We start from the raw sequence: 12,691 nt of genomic DNA on the forward strand, positions 1-12,691 counted from the left end.
ATAGGATTTAGCTATGGCCTGATTCTTCACCAGCTGGTTTCCCTTTGACTACATCAAACCACCAAATTCCTCACCATTCCAAATTAGGTGGTTCCACTAGGCATTTTCTGAAGAGACTTCCCAGAGAACCTTAGGAAGAGTCCATCACAAGTAGGCCCTCCATAAATGCTTCTTAAATGAATCATTTGATGTAAATTTATATTTATCTGCCTTTTGCTGCCATACTCCCCAGGTTAATTTTTCTTTTGTTTTATATCAGTTTCCTGGTAAAATTCTTCATGACAATTCCTGTCTGTCACCTCCACGACAGAATAGGGAGTCAGAAGGTAAGTGGGGTGCCCAAACCTGCAGGCTGAATTAGACATGAGGCAGCTTAAGCAGAAAAGCAGCCCCTCCTGTTCATAGAGACAAGCTGCTTCTCAGAAGCCTGTCCCAAACCAGGGTGCTAATGTGATTAGCAAGGCTTCAGGAGACATGTTCCTGACCCCATGCCCACTTCATAGTGCTCCGGGGAAAGGACGCGACCTAAGCCCAGCACACGCATAGACAGGCCACTCTGCTCCATGTCCTCAGGGGCAGCAGTGCACCTGCGCCAGCTGGCTCTTAGCTGCCATGGGGCAGCTCCCAGGAGGTGGCGTGGGAGGGCGTGCTTCAAACCACACTGGCATGTGAGGCAGAGGCTGCCTGTGTGTACGTGCCTGCGTGGCTGTCTGGATGCTGTGTTTCAGTCAGGAGAAGGATATACTTTGCTGTGTGGTCAGACCTATATTTAGCCTCCCCTCGTCAACCCTAATCTTGAAATATCTTGAACCCACTACATTCTCCTCTCGGTTGCTTTTAACTTTGCTCTATGCTGCCATTTCCTTCACAGATGGGAAATGATAGAACACTTCAGGTAAGTGTACTATTTTGGGAAGGAATTAAATCATCTCAGCATAATGGGCCTGCTATGGGCTCAAAGGGCTAACCACTGAGCAGACTGTGGTTTTTCACCAGGTATGCCTCACCTCCGCTAATGCGCCTTCACAGTTGAGAGAGAACGTTCTTATTGCTGCCCCTGCTGTAGCCTGATAAAGTGGGCTGTACCTTCATTGCTACACGATCCTTGCTCTCAATAATTATTGTCTGAGCTACTACAGCCATCAGGTATTATAGTAAATACCAGGGATACAAAGACGAGAAGTTACTGCCGCTTTTACAATCTACCAGAAACCAGACATGAAAATAACCAGTCGTACTGGAAAGCACAATGAAATAACCCTAGGACAAAGGCATATGTAAGACGCTATGGTAATCCTGCTGACGTGAAGACGTCACTGAGAAACTGGCATTTGAGAAAGGACTTAAAAATGAGTAGATGAAGATGTCACTGAGAAACTGGCATTTGAGAAAGGACTTAAAAATGAGTAGATGAAGAAAGCAGGAAGGCTTTCTAAGCTAATGAAAGGGCAGGACTTCAAGCAAAGAGGCATCAAAAAATCACGGGATCTAAATTTTATATACATGGCTGTTAAATCTATTGGGTTAGCTATTTTTCAAATTTTTTGTATCCTTATTATCATTATTTTTATGATTTTATCATTTGAAATGTCAACCTCTGGTGGAGGAGTGTCTCCTAATCAAAGTGTAGTGTTTTCTCCATTTTTTCTTTTATTTCTATTCATTTTTTAATTTTATGTATTTTTGCTCTGTTAATCAGTATCTAAACTTTCATTAGTACTTTATCTTCTTGATGGATTCCATTTTTTATGAATATAAATTAAACTAGTCATCTTTGTCTGGCTTAGTGTTTTTAGCCAAATATTCTACTTTGTCTAATTTGTTAAACTACTTTCATTCAATAAAGTAGTTGAATCTATAATAATTGGACCCCGTCTTTTGCCTGGGACTTGAGAAGGAATAAGGCAATGAGAGACGAGCCGTCTCTGATATTGCAGTCTTGAGGGTAGTGATCAGTGCAGACATGGTCTTGGTGCATAGGAGCCAGTGGAAGAGGGAACATCTGTAAAAGCTGAGTCCTGGACACACACCAGAGCCAATACAGTCAATGGGACATTCATTTCTTTTTTTGATACTTCTTCAAAACCCAAACTCACTCCACTACTTCTTCAAAAAGTTAGGAGTTGTGGGGCTGGCCCCGGGGCCGAGTGGTTAAGTTCGCGCGCTCTGCTGCAGGCAGCCCAGCGTTTCATTGGTTCGAATCCTGGGTGCGGACATGGTACTGCTCATCAAACCACGCTGAGGCAGCGTCCCACATGCCACAACTAGAGGGATCCACAACGAAGAATATACAACTATGTACTGAGGGGCTTTGGGGAGAAAAAGGAAAAAAAATAAAATAAAAAAAAAAAGTTAGGAGTTGTGAGGCCCTGTAGAGTTGAGCTGTTGTCCAGGAGAAAACATTAACACTTCCTTGGTGCCCGGTAAGCTATGTGTTCTCTCAAAGGAAAGAATGTTCCTTCAGTGAAACCATTCTACGTGGGACCAGAGGTGGGAAAATGGGAGGGCAGGTAGTTGTTTCAACTTTATCTTTGTTCATAAATAAATAAATCCCTTTATCATTTTGGTTGAATCGTGTGGGCTGAGTATTATGTAATTCAACTAGGCCAGAAGCCACTCTTCATTTTTATTCCTGCCCAAGAGGACTGGCTAAGAGGGAAATAAGATACCACCAGAGTGAGTCTATGAGGAGGGGACAGTCCAGACACAAGAGCTGCAGTCCAGGAGGCCCAGTATAGGACACTGAGGACTCCACAGAGTGCCCATGGAGAAAGAGCATCAAACGTCACCAGGCCCAGAGAGGACAAAACATTCTTAGGACAGTACTACATGGAAACATTCTGCCCCCCTTTGCCTTTCTCCCCAGCTGCACTTGCATTCTGAGGGCTTAGATAATCAGCAGCTGGAGGCACAGGTCAGGCGGAGCAGAAGATACAGAAGCCAGAAAGAAGAACTGTTCCCAGGGAGGCATACTTGAAGAACCACACCCAGAGCTGAGAAGGCTTACCCTCCCCTGACCTTGATGTCAATGACAAGATCTGGAGTTGAGGCTGATGAGACTTTGAGGGCAATTCTCCTTTGCCTTTGAGAGGGATGTGAATTACAGTGTTGAGACAGAAGACTGTGATGAATTGTTTTTTCCAAAGGTGAACTTCCTACTAGGCACTTCTTGCTCGCCTTGTCCAGTCAGCAGGCTCTTCTGTAATGTGATCTTGTCACTCCCTATCAGTTTCCCTCCGCTTGAATCTGGCTTGGCCTTGGTGACTTACTGACTAACAGAAGGTGGTGGAAGTGATGTTATGCATTTTCAAGGCTAGTCATAACAAGCCTTACAGCTTCCTCCTGGATCTCTTGGCATACTTGCTCTGGTGAAACCCTTTTGGTAAATCCAGCCGCCATGCTGAGGGAAGCCCAAGCTCAGGAAGGAGATATAGTGTACAGTTCACAGCCTCATCTAAACTCCTAGCCTATGGCCAGCTATGTCAGTGAGGCTTCTTGAAAACCCAGCCCAGTTGAGCCTTCAGATGCCAACATCTGGCTGCAACTGCATGAGCAACCCCAAGTGAGAACCATGGAGCTGAACATGAGAGAGAATAATAAACATAGCTAGTATTCTTAGATAGGCATGATGCTGAGTCTGTAGCCCCACAGATGATGTAACAAACTGCCTTTACTCTTCCTTTTCTGAACATTACAGGTGCTAAAAATAAAAATGTTTGTTCTTTTTCCATCCCTTTTCCTCCCACCTTCCTTCTTAGAAACTTGATTTCTGCCATTCAAACATTGTTTTCACTATCTGTGGTTTCTATTTACCTTTATGTTGTTGCCTAATTTCCCTGTGTTTCTAAGAACTCATTGAAGAAATATGTCTGTTTCAATAAATTCTTTCATCATATAGCTTTGCAAAACTCAAGAATTGAGCCCCACCAACTTACCTACTTCTCAGTAGCACAAGTATGAAGGGAGAGGAGTTAAGTGGAGTCCGTGTGAACTTGTCCTTACGTGTTACACCATGAATATCAATAACTCACACCAGCACCACAATAGATAAAAAAACAATTCAAATTATTTTATGCATGTAAGTAACTATTGGATATCAGCGTGGTTTTTACTAAAAAAAAATAGAAAAGTGGGGTGGAGATTTAAATGTTTCATTGAGCAAATATTTATAAAAGGTGTTTTCCATTCCACATTAGACTTCTATTCAACCCATAATCAATCATGGATGTTTGGTAAGGATTCAGTCCATTCACACAATTTTTGGTGACATTTTATAACGAATAGCACACCTGCCCAGTTTGATGGAAAAGGTTGCTTTGCTGGCAAAACTGAAATGTATTGATAAATTGAACATTTCCCTCACTTCTTAAAAAAACCACCTGGACAAAGTGTTCAGTCGTATTTAGTGAGTTACATGATGGACACGTTGTGTACAGTTTCCTAAATGTAGGATGAGGTTTAGACAACAGATGGAAAAACTGAAAAAACCAACTGATGGAGGGAATGCTGCCGGAGACTAAGACGTAATGTCAGAGTAAGTGTTCTCATGAGGACAGATGCAAAAACTTGGTACCTTCAGCTTTCCAGGAAGCATTAAGTGAGTGGAAATTATTTAAGTTGAAGTACTGCTTTCTAACCAAGTTCATAATGTCCGCTATATTTTAATAGAATAAGTACAAATAAAAAATTTAAAATCAACTATAAATAAAGTGCCTATGCATATACCATCATCTAACTAATCATTTGTGGATTTAATTTAACAGAGAATATTGCAGTTGCCTCACTGTTCTTCTTTGAAAGTTCCTTCTTTATTTTTATAGCAACAAGCAGAAGTTGGGTGATTTTGAAAAGTTTCTTTGAAGTAATGTTGATTGGCATTTTTTGGACAGCAATAGAAGGTATATGAATTTTGCAACTAAAGCTATCTGGTTAGGGAGATATAATGTGGGCTTGGGCAAATCATAGAGCCCTCTGACACTAAATGTCCTCATTTGAAAAAGGAGATTGAAGTCTTGTCTATTGTGAAAAATTAACTGAGGTATACAGCATGTTCCATGTGGTGAATCCCCAACCCCCTCACCCAGCGGGGCTAGGTGTTTCTCTGCCCCCTTCCCCAGCACCCTGTAACTATCTCATTGTCCAGTACTGCAATTGTCTGGTGAGTTAGCTCACGTTTCTTCTGGCCATGGGCTGCATCTTGTTTGCCATTGTACGCCCAGTGCCTATCCACGCTACCTGGGCCACACTAGGCGTTTAGCAAATGATCGATGAATGAATGAGTGAATCAGACATTCAAGGATGGCTCACTTCTCTGAATTTGTGTACTGTGTATTAGACAATACAGATATGATAGAAAATTTCCATCATCACAGAAAGTTCCATTGGACAGGGTTGCGTCAAATGTAACATTAAACAGTAGCCAGACATAGTTTTGGATGAAAGAAGGATTTTTACAGAAACGGTGCAGGAATTACATGTTCTATTTGCTTAAATGTGTGACAATTATCTTCTGGGAATGCTGCACACTCATCTTAATGTGACTTACTTAAATACAATTGCACAAGACGCAGACCCTACCCATTTACCATAGGTAACAATAAACCATCTTTATGGTGAGTGTTACAGAGGCTTCTTAGGTTTGTAAAGGGTAATGTGACCAGACCAAGATTTTCTAGAACAAGCTGAACTGTAGTGCAAGCACAATGGTAAACGTGGCCCAGGGCTGAGAGAGCTCCAGTGGATCTTCTAAAAACTCTACTTGTGAATAATTTTAAATCAAGAAGTGGGTTGGCCTAAAGCTTTGATATCGTTCCCTTTTTTTTAAGATTCTGTGACTTTATGAATTAAATGTTTTAATAACAATCCTCAGGAGGACTGTGTGATAGTCAGCTAAGTGAGAGATGCAAAAAGGGTGACATCGCAGTCAGAGGAAAAGATACCAAAACATTTTCCTGGGAGAGGAGGCAGCCACTGAACTTGATATTCAGGCGTCTTGCTAATGTTGATCCCTTTGAAGCAGTCAGAAGAGGCTGTCCCACAGGTGAAAGGATGAGAGGTCATTTGAAACCAGTGTGGAATCTTTTTCGTCTCTGAGGACCTTGCTTGCCGAAGAGGACCCCTCACCCTCTATCTTTGACAATGTCTGCATCTCTGCACAAACCCTGCCTTGGTTGAAATGCAGAGGACAATACTTATTCACCAAAAATAGATCATTATTTTATTTTCTAAGACTTGAAACAGCAGTGAAAGAATGTTTACATCAGCAAATAAAATGTTCTTCTAATTTATTTCCCATCCCAAGCAGCGTTGTCCCTTTTGACGTCCAACTTGTCTGCTGTTTTTACTGTCCTGGTTCTGCATTCAAACAAACCTTTATATATAATTATCAAAGTGTCTAATTAAACTTTCATCACAATGCATTATGAGAAAAGAAGCTTCATTCAAAAGGTTACACACTGAGTTGCCTGCCTGGATGCCCCATCTGATCAACAGCAACCGTTAACTTTTAATAGAAAGATACTTCCTCCTGCTTTCCCCCAAAATTTGTGTGTTGAAGGCCTAACCCCTAGTACTTCAGAATGTGACTATATTTGGAGATAGAGCTTTTAAAGAGGTGATTACGGTAAAATTCGGTTACATGGGTGCGCCCTAATCCAAGATGACTGGCATCCTTATGAGAAGAGGAGATTAGGGCACAGACACACACAGAGGGAGCACCATGTGAGGACACAGGGAGAAGCCAGCCACCTGCAAGACAAAGACAGAAGCCTCCGAAGAAACAACCCTTCTGACTCTTCGAACCCGGACTCCTGGCCTCCAAAACTGTGAGAGAATACACGTTGTGTTGTTTAAGCCACTTAGTCTGAGGTACTGTTATGACAGCCTGAGCAAACTAATAAAGACGCCAAGAAACAGAAACCGATATCCTCATTGCTGGCTGTGGGGTTGAGACCTAGAATGGAACTAAACGCATGAGCCCGAATTTAAAGCTCAAGTTCAAAACCAGGAAGCAGACTCAGTAGAGGAGTAAATGACCTTAACATTTTCCCTCCCACCCCATGCATTTGCTGTCTTATCCTTATGACAATGAGAAATCTCTAAATACGAGAAAAACTCGCCTGAGAGAAGCAGAGGACAATAAAACCAAATGAGTTTTAATTAAACCAAATGGTTTTAATTAGAGTCTTTATGCAAGACAAAAAGCTAATTATTAAGGTGACTAGAGCAGCAATAGAAAAACCCAAGTAGCAATCAGTTTAACGCTTGTCATTTCCCACGGTGAATAATGAAGTTTGTTTTTCAAAAATCCAAAGTAAACAATAAGTGAGCATACAGTAAAGAGCTAAAAGTTAAACATGTGACTAGACTCTCCTGCTATTTATGCCACATGAATGTAAAGACCCGGAATGTTTATTTTGGCAATAATTTCTGGCAAGCAAGACTGTTTGCATATGAGGTTACTATTTGGGTATGAGCTGGGGTGTGATGTACTCATTTTCCCGGCCTTAGAGACACACTAGAATGAGATAACATATACATATTATATGTATAATATACATATTTTTGGGGGGAGGGTGAAGAAGATTTGCCAATCTTTCTCTTTTTTGCTTGAGGGAGATTGTCCCTGAGCTAAGATCTGCGCCAGTCTTCCTCTACTTTATATGTGGGAAGCCACGACAACATGGCTTGATGGTAGGTCCACACTCAGCATACAAACCTGTGAACCCCAGACCACCGAAGCAGAGCATGTGAACTTAACTACCACGCCAACGGGCTGGCCCTCTAGAGTGAGATCGTGTTTTGGGGCTTCATCTTTCAAAGCAAACTAATCACCCTAAAAAAAATGCAGTTTCTGTCTTCCTCTTCAAAATTAGCCCATTCAGCCCCAACAGCCTGTTACGCAATGCTCAGCTTATTGAAATGTGATTTGGAGAGGATAATAAGGCAGTAATATAATTTATTAATCAATGTAATAATAACTAACAAGCTGCCAAGATAATTTTGCACACATAGCCTGTTTAATCCTCATCACAGCCCTTGAACTATTATTTCCCCATTTTAGTGATGAGGAAACGGAGACCCTAGGAAGATGACCTCTTGTCTCCCAGCCAGGAGAGTAGGGAGTAATGTCCTCTTCTGAGGTAGGACTAAAGGTTATTTTGAGATTTAACGATAGTGCGGGGGGGAATTGAGGGAGCAGCCATAACTTACCAAAAAGAAATGACCGAAGAGCCCCAGGAAGGTCAGTAGAAGATGTTTAGCTTCAGTACTTAGTAGAACAGAGCAGCACGATTTTTCAACTGTATCTAACATTTCAGCAGCCAGAGAGAGTGAAAGAGAGACAAGACCCGAGACTGCAAGGTAGAAAGGAAAAGTTGAGGTGGGAGGAGAACAATGAGAAAGCATGTCAGAGAATGGAAAATTGGAGAGAAAAAAAATTTCAAACAAAGAGGAAGTTTTTGTGACTTTGATTATGCTGGAAGTGAGAGAGATTTATCAAAGGAGAGGAGAATGTGTAGAGATATTAGGCAAATAGCCAGAAGAGACAAGAGTGAGAATCAGTGAGATACGCGTGCTCTGCTTCAATGTCCCCCAACGCTGAGTCTCTGAGTTAGGGCAGGTTGAGAGGCCTTGGCGTTAATGCAGATGTCCTGCGCTCCCCAGTCCCGCTCTCTGTAGCCTGCGGAAAGACAATGCACGCAACGAAGTGCCGCGGGAACGCCCTCACAGCCCTGCTCCTCTGAGGACAGTAACAGACCGAAGACCCCATTTGCTACACTTGGAAATTCATGAGCGCGTGGCTGACGCTGAGCCCCCGCGGGCTCCTCTCCCAGCCTGAGCGGTGGGGATCCGAAGGCAGACCTGTTCCTGGGAGACGCTGCGTCCTGGGTGGGAGGACCTCGGTTCAGGGTGCCCCCTGACGACTACGCTGCGTTCACACCCACCCTCCTCTCCCTCTCTCCTTCACTCCGGGTCGGACTTACATTTCGAGTCACAGCTCCCCCAGGCTCCCCGCCCCCTCCTACTGCCTTTCCTCAGGCCTCTCCCCTAATCAAAATCCTGGCGTGTTTAATCCCGTCTCGGCAGCTGCAGCACAGAGAACTCAAAATACCACAAAAGTGTTTTACTATTCTTCACATGTGTAAAGATGCTGATATAATAAATACAAATACTTGTAAGTATCACTAAATTTATAAGCCGTTTTTGTTATTATGTATTTATATCTCAGTCTCTACACTTCTTCTCAGCCCTCCCGCTGTCACTCTCCTCCAGACTTCCGTCATCGTTCCCCAAGGTCACTGATCCTCCTAAGGGTCTCCCTGAGTGTACCCTTGCTTCCTTCTAATCCGGTCTCCACGTGGTACCCAGGGAATGCTTCCTAAATGCAAATCTTTAACAAACAAAATCTTTCCTGATTCTTTTCGTGAAGGAGCAGGACTTAGGATAAAATCATTATACAATTCTATTCCTTCTCCCATGGCCCTTCAGACCTGCATTTCTGCACCTACTCTCTCCATTCCAGGATGAAATCTCAGGCAGGTCCTGTAGATTTTCTGATAATTCTAGAAAAAGACCCAAATAAGACCTTTGCTTGGGCATGTAAAATCTAGTCCTGGCTAACAATTTCCAAACCAATCGCGTTACATCTAAGCGAAATGTTTTCTCTCCCACCCCAGCTTGACCTATCTCAGTTCAGAAGCCTCTGGATGTGAGGGCTGCCGGCCTTTGCTCCTCCCCACGCTGGCCAAGTTCTACTCATCTTCAAGTCATGGACATGTCACTTCCACGGAGAACGTTCCCCTCCACTTTTTCACCCTAACCCTTAATAAATAGTAAATATGAAGTCATGTCAGTGAATCATTGTTTAATATTTAATGTTTTTCTCCCCCACTAGACTATAATCAACTTGAGGGCAGAGACTGTTCATTTTGCTGATGGGCTAAAGCCTGGCCCCTTAATTGTCACTCAACAAATATTTTTTTGATAAACAAACATAAAAAATTTTTCTTAATGGATATTGGAAAGTATGACAACTATCATGTAAGTGTAAAGGATGTTAAAAGGGGGTCCTTTTTTAAAAAACTGTTTGGAAAACCTGTTTTCGTTGCTTACAATGATGACACTAAGGCCAAGCGTGGGCTTCCAAACATTATTTCTCCCCCAAGCACAGGCTCAAGTGTGTGATTTGGAAAAAGAATTTGGGGATCAAAGAATCATAGCTTGGAAGAGAGGCAGCATCAGAAATGTGAGATAGAATTCTGTTTCTCAAGTATTAGTCCTTGATTTAAACGATGACCCATCCCTCAGGAAGAAAACTCAGAGGAAAGGATGGTATGGGTCCCTTGTACTCTATCTGTTGCTCAGTAAGGAAATGGAAAATGAGGACCAAGAAGTGCAAATCCTGAAATGAGCCTTTTCCTCTGGGATGAGTTAAGTGGATGAAGACTATCCAGATGATACAGTGTTCCCCGGCCTGCGCTGAGGACCTACAAGTCTTCAAAAAGAGACGGAAATCTGGATTTGAATGTGAAATATCTTCTGGTTAAATATGGATAACTAATTTAACTTTTTTCAAACTATAATGATGCAGGCCAAGCTCTTTAGCCAAAATTTGCATCCTTTGTATTATTAAACCTTCTTCCTTTGCTCCCAATCTTGCTTTTACCCCTTGCTTTGACCCAGGGTCTGCTCAACTCCTGAATTCTTGGGTTCTGCCTCCTGCTCTAAATGCCATGTGTGCCCTTGACCTTAATGAAAAACCTCTCCATGAGCAAAGGTTAGGTGAGGTTAGCATATTTTTCAGGTCTGGATCCACATATTGCCGAGACCTCCAATCCTAGCACCAGACCTCCAGGCCAGCCCCCACAAAGAGCAAGTGGACAGGGCTCCATGCCAACAAAGAGTGACAGCCCCCAAAACATCCTGGGCCCTTGCCAGATTTGTGCAAGCCTAGCCTATCATCTTGCTGGCAGAAGAGTGAGATGAACAAGAACTCAGAGGACCCACAAAAGTCAGAAGCTATCAGTACCAAAAAACAGCTCAGACATCATGGAGCCTTGTGCCAAACTTGATGCCAAGACGAAGTGCTGAGGTAACACCCCCGATGTCTTGGTTGGCATCAGAAAGAGATAGTGGTTTAGATTCTTCCTTTAATTCTGGGCTGAAATTCTTAATTCCAAGGAGGAAGTGCAGTAGGGAGAAGGAGGGGCCCTCAGAGCAGGACTAACTCCTAGACTCTGATCTACGGGCACAACTGCCAGCTTTGGGCATGTGACATTAGATCATCGTCCTTATATTTGCTAACACAGCTTTGAAGCCTCATTTCCAGCTCAGGGCTCTTGGCCAGAGCTCAGCGTGAAAGAAACAAAATAATCATAATGGAGACTGATTGCAGAGGAATCTGTCAATGAGTGTGACATCCATGAGGATTATGCCTGGGGGAGAAGAAGTGTGCAAAACTGAATATGGAAACTAATAGTTGTCAGAATTCTTTTCCCCAAACCCCACATGCTCCTGTTTAGTTTTATAATAAATATCAATTACCCAGTAGGAGAGGAGAGAGTCAACATCTATCACAGGACATCTGGCTTTGAGACAGCTTTGTTGAGGAGAACATAACCTGTGAAATTGAATCTGTGCAGCTTCCATTCTCCAGTGGTCTCAGGAAGTCTTGCATCCAGGGAAAGGAATCACTTTGCTATTTTATTTTATGGTTGTATTTATGGTTTTGCATAAAAGTTTTTGGCTGCATAACTGGCTTCCCTCTTTTACAGCCAAAGATCCCACTGAAATGTGAAATGTACCTAAAGTTAGCAAAGGCAAAGTGTCACCCCACCTCTCAGATTCCACGTGGGCTTGGAGCAGTGGGACAACATCATGCAAAGCACAAGGCAGAGGAGCCGAGAGACGGGGGTCTACTCCCAGCTCTGTGCCTGCAAGGTCATTCGTTTGTGACCTGAGGTAAGTCACAATGGTCATCTCCATCTAGACTGGGTTGTCTTAGGTTGTCTGTCTTTTGATTGATGGGGTAGAATGAGATCATCTCCAAGATCTTGCAGTAGCCCTACGACTCTGGTGCTGGACTCGGGCTGCCATCTGAGACATAGACTCGTGGGCCTCATCTTCCAGTCTTTATTCCTATAATGATGTGTGAATCCCTGGAGGGTGGAGCGTTGGGAAGATACCTTGGAAATTTCCCCATATTTTCCTCCTTCAGATGAAAGGGTTCACAGAGATCTTTATACCATTTCTGTCTAGTAGTCCTGAGAAATCTCTCATTTCTCTGGATGAGAAATAAAGGTTTGGAGAATCTCTTCAAAGAAAGCATGGAGCCCTCTCTCTGCTGGAGCCATGGAGGCCCCTTGAGAGCTCTGAAAGCTCCCTCCTGCAGAGCCATCAGAAGGAGGATCCAAGAACTCTGCTGACGGCCAGCTGGGGCCCCATTTTGAGCCATCTGCACATACTTTGGAGAAATTGTGCTCTTTCAGTGAGGAAAAGCCACACAGATATAAAACATACTAGCTATTTGCTGACCCGCTGCAGACTACCACAGTCTCTTCGCACCAGTAATTCTTCCAAAACATAAACTATACCCTAACAGACACAGAACTTCCATTTAAACATCCGAGGCAATATTTTCAAGCTCCTTGGAAGCTAGATTGACAATCACAGCCAGCCTCTGACTTCCTTT

This window comes from Equus przewalskii, chromosome 18 (genome assembly GCF_037783145.1).
Source record: "Equus przewalskii isolate Varuska chromosome 18, EquPr2, whole genome shotgun sequence".
Taxonomy (NCBI): domain Eukaryota; kingdom Metazoa; phylum Chordata; class Mammalia; order Perissodactyla; family Equidae; genus Equus; species Equus przewalskii.